Genomic DNA, 10716 nt, shown 5'->3' on the forward strand with positions numbered 1-10716 from the left:
GTATCACCTCAATGTGCACCCATTTAGCAATAAATGTCTCTAATTTCTCATTTTTTATGGCTGAGTAGTACTCCATTTTGTAAAAAAAAAAAAAAAAACCCATACTTTCTTTATCCAGTCTCCAGTTGATGGGCAATTGGGCTGCTTCCAAGTCTTAGCTATTACAAATTGTGCTGCTCTGAATATGGGTGCACACATAACACTGTGGTATGATTCTTTTACTTCTTTGGGGAAGATACCCAGCAGGGGAATAGCTGGGTCAAATGGGACTTCCAGTCCTAGTTCTTTGAGGTATCGCTTGTGACATAAGGAGCAAAAGAGGGCCACTGCTTGTCGCTTGTGACTTGCTGCTTCTTTGCTCCTTTGCTGCCCTGTGATGCCCGTCTTTCACCATTGACTTCTAGTTCTTTATATATTCTAGATAGTAGTCCTTTGTCTGAGGAACAGCTGGTAAAAATTTTTTCCCACATTGTGGGTTGTCTCTTCACTCTGTTGTTGGTTTCTCTTGGTATGCAGAAGTTTTTTTAACAAGATGGGATCCCAGTTGTTGACTCTTTGTGCTACTTCATGTGAAAATGAGGATTTGTTCTTAAAGTCTTTTCCTATGCCAATGTCTTCAAGAGTTCTACCTATACTATCTTCCAGCAGGTTCAGTGTTTCTGTTTTTATATTTAGATCTTTGATCCATTTCAATTCTAGTTTAGTGCTTGGTGAGAGATAGGGATCTAGGTTTAATTTTTTGTTGCCCATAATTTCAATAAAAATTTTAGTCTCCAAGATTTCTGTTTGAAACACTTTTATGGACTCCAACTGTTTTTTATGCTGGGCATTCATGGTTTGTATCCTTTTCTTTAGCTCATCCAGTAAGCTAGACTCATCTATTATTTGTTTTATTAGGATCATTATGCCTTTAATTATCTGTGCTTTGAATTTGTCAAACATATTATTGATCTGTTTAGTTATCTCCACTGTTGATGTTTCAAACATTTCAGCTGTGTGGCTTTTGATTACTTCTCCCTTGATGTTCACTGAATGTCCTTTGGAGGACTTGGAAGCTTTTGGAAGTATTTTGTCTCCTCCTTCCCTCATTTTCTTCTTTTCTTTGTTTGTTTGATTGTTTGTTTTCTGTGCTGAGACTTGCGGTTTGTTTATAGTGGATGGCTTTATTGCTACTATTGAGACCTCTTTAAGTAATGACTGCTTTTCAGAAATGTCCTCTACATGTGCCTAGCTATTGGCCTTTAGGCCTGTTTCAGGATCCAACCACTTCTGTTTCTTTGGGAGAGGAGAATGTAGCCTATTTATCCCAGTATCCAGTTCTTTGGGAATGGGCTGTGGTGTTGTTTATGACCCCAAGGCAATCTAGATATTGACAAACGAGAAAACCAATTGATAACAACATCTAAGCCAGCTTGGCTAAAGTAGTAAAATCAACAAACACAGTAGTATCAAATAAAACTGGATAGTGATGAACCCTAGGATCCAACCGTGTAGCACACTTAACTATAGAAGTGAGATCTCTAGTTAATAGCACAAACTCTAGTAGAAACAGCATATTGATGTACACTATGTATCTACTCAGTAGAGGAATTTTACCTCCGTTAACAATAGAACGGTGTTCAACTGTAGTAAGATATAGCTAACTGTCTACAGATTCATAGTAGTTAATGGCTAATGGTTATACTAGTAAGGATAGAGGTTGCAGGGAACGAGCGCTTGAAAAAAACAGAATTTGAAAAATTGCATAATAGAAAATGGAGAGAATGTAATAAATGTACAATAAAGAATCCTAATAAAAAGCCCATGGTAACAGTAACAGAAAAAACCAACAAGGAAAGGGATAAACCAGAAGCAGTAGAGATGAAATTAGGGGAGAAATGAAAAAAGAATAAAGAAAAAAGTAGAATGAGAGAAAAGTTGAATGAGAAAAGAAGAGAGAGATATGGAAGAAGGAAAGGGGGGGAGAGAGAGAGAAAGAGAGAGAGAGAAAGACCCAATCAAACAAATAAAACAAAGCAATATCTTAATAGGGAGAACAAGAAAACGGGTGATAACACTCCAAACTCCCTCCCCCCCCAAATAAAATATGACAAAAGTTAAAATAATACAAATGGAAAGAAAAACTTGGGGTCCAAAGACCTAAGGACACAATGTGAGAGACCATGGCACCGGATCTTAGTGTCATAAAAAGAAAAGATGCTCTGAAGAAGGCAGGAAGGGAGGAGTTGCTGATGTCGTCCCACTCCCTGCCCCGAGCAGTGTGAAGTGCGGGCCCAAGGGAGAGGGAGAGGGAATGAAGTCCAGGCCTCAGACATCAAAACAGTAGCAGCCCTGCTGAGGAGAAAGTGGGCGCCAGGTAGAGCCCCACCATCCCCGGCCCCCCGCCAGCGTCTGCAGACCGAACTGCTGGAAGCACATGAGCCAAGAAGCTCGCTGCCTCGATCTTCCCCCTCCCAGCCTCAGGCAGCAGTGGGGGGAGCAAGACTCCTTCCGTTAAGTAGCAAGTCACCACGGCTAGCACAGGACTTTGTTTTGCAGCTCAGTGCTGGGCCAGCTGCAGCAAGACTCACACAGGCAGAAACCAGAGTCGCTGTGTGTAGGGCCGAGCTCAGAGATGGAGCCTCTAGGCCTGCACTGGCCCTCGGTGGAGGCCCGCACACCATGGGCAGACTTGTTTCTGCCTAGAGCATTGCAAGTCCTGGAGCACTCCAGCCACCCACCCCTGACTGCTCAGGTGCCTGCAGCTGCGAGTTTCAGGTGGCACCCAGTTCAGCGTCAGCCTTGGCGGCCAAGGACATCTGCATTACCCTCAGGGACCACAGCGGTTCCCAGGCCAGGGCTCACACAGGGAACCTCTGGACCTGATCCAGCACCAGGCACAGATGCTCCCCCACCCGCCGGCAGTGGAAGGGACTTGTGCTGCGGCTGCTTCACTGCCAGCTGTGCTGTTGGCCTGGGTGACCTGTACCTGTGAGACTCAGGAATGACCCAGCTCAGTGTCAGCAGTGGTGACAAGGACCGGCCTTCACCAACACTACCTCCCACTCCGGAAGCACAGCGTGCAGCAAGACGCCTTTCCTGAGGCGAAGCAAGGGCAGTTAGCACGGGACCTGTGCCTTAGACCTCGGTGCCAGGCTGGCAAAGCCTAACGCAGGGCAGATCCTAGAGCCTCTGTCTCCAGGCCAGCGCCCGCAGACACATCTCTGGAATAGCGCTGGTGTCAGGAGGAGTCGCGCTGCCCCAGTCTGTCACACTCTTCCAGCGGGCATCACCTGTGTCTGGCTGCAGCAGTCCTGGGCCCCAAGTGCCCTGCAGCAGTAGGCGGCCCTCAGCTGTGCAGGCCTTGGTCCTGCCACATGCTGTGCTAGTGTTGGCGGGCTCTGGGCTCCGGGTGTGCCTTAGTCAGCTCTCCTGTCTGGGAGACACCTCCCTCCCTCCATTGCAGAATTTCAGTCTGTTGTGGAATTCTGGCTCCTTCTCTACTGTGCCAATGGACTCAGATAAGTCTTTAAATATAAGTCTTCAAACCTACAAGAGTCCATTTTATTGTGAGGATAAGAATAACAACTTCAGAAGGCTATTGTAAAGTTGCAGTAATAAATTATTAATAAAGTGCTTAACAGCCTGAATGAATTAATAGTCATCACTATGAATACTCTGAAGAAAGACTGTATTACGGGTCCTATATTAGGGACACCTATCCTGGTTGAGGTGACAGTGGTTGAGTGCTGCTCAGGAAGGTCTGGGGGCTAAAAGAAGAGAATCTGTTTAACTGTACTGAAAGGAGAGTTGGAGTGTGTCAGACATCTGCGAACACAGGTGATTCCAGGGAACAATGAGTTAGTTGAGATGAGCATTGACCAGTTTGGCAACTGTGAAAATTGGAAGCAAAGTGTGATGAAAAAATATAAAACAAATACTTTACTGTAAATACTATTTAAAAACACTATCACACTCCCTTTGGTGCAAGTTTTCGTAACTCAGTTCCAATTCAAATGCTCAACTAATTAGGTAACATGTTTGAGTCACTATAAGACCAAGGCCACTCCTAAAGGAAACTAGCACTAGTCAGAAAATAGTGCCACCTCCTCAGAAGCAGAGAAAGTGGCAAGTAATTTTATAATTACTTTTATCTTAATCAGGGGTGATAAAAATGTATAAGAAGTCATGGGAGTCAGAGCCCAAGAATCAATTTGAAACAAAACTCAACTTTACCAGGTTCTCAATACTGCATAGACGTTATTATACATACCTCTGTAAGAGTACATTTTCTAACAAAATTACAATAAGAGACATGGCTTTGTTATTTCAAATATTAAGCCAATGCTTCCTGTATCCATGCCTTAAATGAAAATAGAAGTAATGCTGATGGCATAGAATATATGGGAAATACTGAGGCGATGGATGATAATTGGTTATTATTCAACTGCAATCAACTCAAAGAAATGCCATTTATTCATTTAATTTCAAACCCAGCTTGTCAGGTTTTAAAAATATTTAAAATTTCATTCCCCCCAATAAAAAAATGTACAATCTAAATGAACAGATGCTTCACAGAAGAAATACAAATGGGCAATAAATATATAAAAAATGTTCAGCACATTTAGCCATTAGAGAAATGTGAATGAAAACAACACTGGGATTTCACTTTACTCCAGTAAGAACGACCATTATCAAAGACTCAATATACAAATGCTGGTGGAGATATGGTGGAGAAGGAACTCTTCTAGATTGTTGGTGGGCATGGAGATGAGTACAACCACTGTGGAAAGCAATAGGGAGATTTCTCACCAAACTAAAAGTAGAAATTCCACTTGAAGCAGACATACTTCTCCTGGGTATCTTCCCAGAGGAACTAAAGTTATCGTACTACAGTGATACGTGCACACCCATGTTTGTAGCAATATAAAACACAATAGTTAAATCATGGAAGTGGACTATATGCCCATCACAGATGCCTGAATAAAGAAAAGGTGAGACATAGATCTTTATAATGAGATATAGATATATACCATAAAAGGATAATTTTGAGTCATCTGTAAGAAAATGGATGGATCTTGGGACCATAATGCTAAGTGAAATAAGTCAGTCTCAAAAGGTTAAACATCATATGACATGTCTAACTTGAGAGACCCAAAATATAAATGAAGAGCAAAATACAGATACATGTCAAGAGACAGGGAGGAACTCTTTGTTGGGATGGGATAGGGTCTTGGGGGAAGGAGAGGCAAGAAAAGGGGTAGAGGGGAATAAAAATGATCAAGAGGCACGTCTTAGTTACTTTTCTTATTGCTGAGACAAAGTACCCGATGCCCAAAGTTAGAGGAGGGAAGGTTTATTTGTGCACAATTTGTAGGGGTTTTAGGTGAGAGTTGGTTGGCTCCAAGGAGGGGTGGCATGGCAGAGGGGCATCACAGGGCAGCAAAGGAGCAAAGAAGCAGCAAGTCACAAGTGACAAGCAGTGGTCCTCTTTTGCTCTTTATGTCCTATCCAGGCAACCCACCCTTGGAGGAGGCAGCAGTCACCCCGGGGTGGGGCACCTTTCATCCCAGCATCGCACCACGAACCAATCCCAGCCTCACATCCTTGATCCCAGCAGCACACACCCTGGATAAAGCAACCTCTGAAATGCCTCACCCACGACTGCATGAGGTCTGGGGGGACATCTCGACGCAAGCCAGAGTGCCTGTAAACTTAGTACTCAGAAGACGTGAGGGAGGAGAATCACCACAAGTTCTAGGCCAGCCTGGGCTACAAGTGACATGCTGTGTAAACAAAGAAAACCCTAGTAGAATTTTACCCATATGCTATCTCATTTTCTCGAAATAAATAGTTTTACTGCTCCCTTTCCATGCTGGAAAAATGTTGTAAAACACTTGTTACACTGCTGGTCGTGGTGGTACACGCCTGTAATCTCAGCTCTCTGGAAGCTGAGGCAGGAGGATCACCATGAGTTCATAACAAGAGCCTGCCTCAAAAAGCAAAAAGCAAAACAGAATAAAACAAAAACTTGCTACACTGAAGAGAGCCTCAAAGACAATGATGTACAATCCCTCCCAAGCCCGCTCTGCCTTATGAATTCATCAGTCTCAGATTGTATTTGTGTGCATGGAACAGGTAAGCGTCCCTCGTGACTTCTGGAACATGAGTACCTGCCTCACATCTGGTTCACTGTTAAAACCCAAGCCCGGGGAGTGCATCTCCTGAGCCAAGCGGCCCCTCCAATTTTAAAGGAGCCTGGGACACCTAGTGGAGCCAGTCTATTCACAGACCGCCTGAAGGCAGTGATTGCAGACTGGAAAACAAACCTGAGGGAACCTCAGTGGACAGTGGGGAGTGGGAGTGGGGTGGAAGAGCGCCCTGGTGGTGTCAAGAAGTGAGTAGTCGGCCAGTGCATGAGAGAAACGTGTCGGAGGGAAAGATGGGGCACATCTGCACATGGTCTTAGGTAGGACCGGGTTAGCAGGAAGGAAGGGTCAGGGAAGACACAGATTGGGCACTGGCAGGGGGAGGGCCAGGACAGCATGGACCACTGAGTGGGGGTGGCCTTGGGAGCAGTGTGGAGGAGAGACCCTCTCCCTGGCGTGTGACCCGTGACAAGTGAGCATAGGCAGATAAAAGGGGTGGAGAAGAGGATGGGAAAGCTTTGGAGGGCTGTGAAGTAAATTGCCCCCTTCTCTAACCATAGCGTGTTGGACTCGCCTTTCCCTCCCTCCCCCGTGGACCCGTCCACGGGGTGTTCTGTCACGTCAGAGCCTCTGTGCCCAGCCAGGGCTTTTATTGGCTGGTGACTTGCTGACCAAAGAAAGCCCAAGGGCGTGGCCACCTCAGGGACAGGTATATAAAGGGGGGTCAGGCCCACACGGGGCAGACCGCTGGGAGGAGCTCCCGGGAGAAGCATGGCCAGGTGTCCAGCAGGGCAGAGCAGCGGCCAGAGGACCAGGCCGAGAAAGAAGAGAAGAGCAATTTCAGGGCCTAAACTGAAGGGAAAGGCGAGTAGACATCCAAGCTCCTCCCCTTGTCCCCCTTGACAGCCCTCCCAAGAGGCCTGAGGTCCCCAGACTGTACCCTTCTCATGAAGCCCCTGCTCCCATGGCTCCGCCCTCTGTCCCCCAGCCAGTGCTCTTCTGTGACCTCCCCGTGTGCTTCCAGGTGGCCAAGAAGTCAAGCAGGGCCAGAAGACCCGGTCCCCGGACAGGGAAGAAGCTCTCTCCCCGAGCATCGCCACGTCCTCCTCGAGATAGAAGAAGGAAACCCCAGCAGGGTTTGGCGGTCCTCAGCACCAACAGGGGGAGCAGCCCCAGCAAGATGCGCCAGGGCAGCAGCAGGGCCCTGGGCGCCCGGAAACGCTGCACCAGGAGAGGCCCAAAGAGAAGCCCTGCCAAGCTGGGGCGCAACAGGTCCACCCGAGGCCGAAGCCGAGGCCGCAGAGCCCCAGCCTCGCGCAAGACAATGCCAATGCGCTAGGCCAAGAGAGGTGGCCAGACACCTCGCTACCATCTGAGAGGTGGCCAGAGGTCTGCCTGCCTCTGCCTCCACTGAGGTAGACCTGAAAGTGTCCACCCACGCTTCCCCGTGATGGGGCAATAAACTAACTCTTGGCGACCTGAGAATGTGTCTGTGTGCTGTCTGGGGGCGGGGAGGGGACAAGGGAGGCAGGGAGGGAAGGTGGGGGAGAAGGGAGGAAGGTGGGGTCCTCCTGTTCCCAGGGATTGGAATTCGAGGGGGAGGGAGGGAGGGGAAGGGAGTGGAGAGGGAGGGGGAGGGAACTGCAAGGTGGGTCGGGAATAGAAGTCAGGGAAGAGAGGGAGGGAGGGAGGAAAAGAGAGAGGGAGGGAGGGAGGAACTGTGGGAGGGTGGGAGGAAAAGGGGGAATATAGCGGGAGGGAGGGGACTGCACGATGGCGCAGGGCATCAGAAGTCGGGGTATGGAGGGGGCAGAGGGAGGAAAAGCGTGAGGGAGGCAGGAAGAGAGGCAGGGAGCTGCCGCGAGGCCTGGGAACTGTTCCTCCCTCCTTCTCTCCCTTTCCCCCTCTGGCTTTGCTTCCCTCTGCCCCTCTCTACCCCTGACTTCTATTCCCCCATCCGGCATTGCAGTTCCCTCCCTCCCTCCCTCCCTCCCTCTCTCTCTCCAGGCCTCCTCTCTGTCCCTCCCTCAGCTCTCCCTCACCCTCCCTCATTCCATTCCCTCCTCCCTCCCTCCTCCCTCCCTCCCTGCTCCCCTCCCTCCCTCCCTGCATTCCTCACTTCCTCTCTCCTCCCTCCCTCCCTCTCTTCCCGACTTCTATTCCCGACCCACCTTGCAGTTCCCTCCCTCCCCCTCCTCCTCTTCCCTCCCTCCCTCCCCCTCTCCCTCCCCCTCCAATTTCAATCCCTGGGAACAGGATCCCACCTTCCTCCCTTCTCCTCCTGCCTTCCCTCCCTGCCTCCCTTGTCCCCTCCCCGCCCCCAGACAGCACACAGACACATTCTCAGGTCGCCAAGAGTTAGTTTATTGCCCCGTCACGGGGAAGCGTGGGTGGACACTTTCAGGTCTACCTCAGTGGAAGCAGAGGCAGGCAGACCTCTGGCCACCTCTCAGATGGTAGCGAGGTGTCTGGCCACCTCTCTTGGCCTAGCGCATTGGCATTGTCTTGCGCGAGGCTGGGGCTCTGCGGCCTCGGCTTCGGCCTCGGGTGGACCTGTTGCGCCCCAGCTTGGCAGGGCTTCTCTTTGGGCCTCTCCTGGTGCAGCGTTTCCGGGCGCCCAGGGCCCTGCTGCTGCCCTGGCGCATCTTGCTGGGGCTGCTCCCCCTGTTGGTGCTGAGGACCGCCAAACCCTGCTGGGGTTTCCTTCTTCTATCTCGAGGAGGACGTGGCGATGCTCGGGGAGAGAGCTTCTTCCCTGTCCGGGGACCGGGTCTTCTGGCCCTGCTTGACTTCTTGGCCACCTGGAAGCACACGGGGAGGTCACAGAAGAGCACTGGCTGGGGGACAGAGGGCGGAGCCATGGGAGCAGGGGCTTCATGAGAAGGGTACAGTCTGGGGACCTCAGGCCTCTTGGGAGGGCTGTCAAGGGGGCCAAGGGGAGGAGCTTGGATGTCTACTCGCCTTTCCCTTCAGTTTAGGCCCTGAAATTCCTCTTCTCTTCTTTCTCGGCCTGGTCCTCTGGCCGCTGCTCTGCCCTGCTGGACACCTGGCCATGCTTCTCCCGGGAGCTCCTCCCAGCGGTCTGCCCCGTGTGGGCCTGACCCCCCTTTATATACCTGTCCCTGAGGTGGCCACGCCCTTGGGCTTTCTTTGGTCAGCAAGTCACCAGCCAATAAAAGCCCTGGCTGGGCACAGAGGCTCTGACGTGACAGAACACCCCGTGGACGGGTCCACGGGGGAGGGAGGGAAAGGCGAGTCCAACACGCTATGGTTAGAGAAGGGGGCAATTTACTTCACAGCCCTCCAAAGCTTTCCCATCCTCTTCTCCACCCCTTTTATCTGCCTATGCTCACTTGTCACGGGTCACACGCCAGGGAGAGGGTCTCTCCTCCACACTGCTCCCAAGGCCACCCCCACTCAGTGGTCCATGCTGTCCTGGCCCTCCCCCTGCCAGTGCCCAATCTGTGTCTTCCCTGACCCTTCCTTCCTGCTAACCCGGTCCTACCTAAGACCATGTGCAGATGTGCCCCATCTTTCCCTCCGACACGTTTCTCTCATGCACTGGCCGACTACTCACTTCTTGACACCACCAGGGCGCTCTTCCACCCCACTCCCACTCCCCACTGTCCACTGAGGTTCCCTCAGGTTTGTTTTCCAGTCTGCAATCACTGCCTTCAGGCGGTCTGTGAATAGACTGGCTCCACTAGGTGTCCCAGGCTCCTTTAAAATTGGAGGGGCCGCTTGGCTCAGGAGATGCACTCCCCGGGCTTGGGTTTTAACAGTGAACCAGATGTGAGGCAGGTACTCATGTTCCAGAAGTCACGAGGGACGCTTACCTGTTCCATGCACACAAATACAATCTGAGACTGATGAATTCATAAGGCAGAGCGGGCTTGGGAGGGATTGTACATCATTGTCTTTGAGGCTCTCTTCAGTGTAGCAAGTTTTTGTTTTATTCTGTTTTGCTTTTTGCTTTTTGAGGCAGGCTCTTGTTATGAACTCATGGTGATCCTCCTGCCTCAGCTTCCAGAGAGCTGAGATTACAGGCGTGTACCACCACGACCAGCAGTGTAACAAGTGTTTTACAACATTTTTCCAGCATGGAAAGGGAGCAGTAAAACTATTTATTTCGAGAAAATGAGATAGCATATGGGTAAAATTCTACTAGGGTTTTCTTTGTTTACACAGCATGTCACTTGTAGCCCAGGCTGGCCTAGAACTTGTGGTGATTCTCCTCCCTCACGTCTTCTGAGTACTAAGTTTACAGGCACTCTGGCTTGCGTCGAGATGTCCCCCCAGACCTCATGCAGTCGTGGGTGAGGCATTTCAGAGGTTGCTTTATCCAGGGTGTGTGCTGCTGGGATCAAGGATGTGAGGCTGGGATTGGTTCGTGGTGCGATGCTGGGATGAAAGGTGCCCCACCCCGGGGTGACTGCTGCCTCCTCCAAGGGTGGGTTGCCTGGATAGGACATAAAGAGCAAAAGAGGACCACTGCTTGTCACTTGTGACTTGCTGCTTCTTTGCTCCTTTGCTGCCCTGTGATGCCCCTCTGCCATGCCACCCCTCCTTGGAGCCAACCAACTCTCAC

General features: G+C 50.2%; 2 long non-coding RNA genes across 2 annotated transcripts; one reads left to right on the top strand and one right to left on the bottom strand.

The window, feature by feature from the left end:
• The first annotated feature begins 6337 nt into the window (after nt 1–6337).
• On the top strand, nt 6338–7605 carry LOC147823278 (uncharacterized). The gene is made up of 2 exons (XR_015444150.1): nt 6338–6992; nt 7153–7605. It is a non-coding gene; the product is annotated as an uncharacterized LOC147823278 (long non-coding RNA).
• An 863-nt stretch (nt 7606–8468) lies between these two features.
• Nucleotides 8469–9744, bottom strand: LOC147823279 (uncharacterized). The gene is made up of 2 exons (XR_015444151.1): nt 9090–9744; nt 8469–8929 (listed from the first exon to the last, which is right to left on the bottom strand). It is a non-coding gene; the product is annotated as an uncharacterized LOC147823279 (long non-coding RNA).
• Nucleotides 9745–10716: the final 972 nt, after the last annotated feature.

This window comes from Heterocephalus glaber, unplaced genomic scaffold, assembly GCF_053883595.1.
Source record: "Heterocephalus glaber isolate CG9 unplaced genomic scaffold, H.glaber_assembly_v1.0 deba00001594, whole genome shotgun sequence".
Taxonomy (NCBI): domain Eukaryota; kingdom Metazoa; phylum Chordata; class Mammalia; order Rodentia; family Bathyergidae; genus Heterocephalus; species Heterocephalus glaber.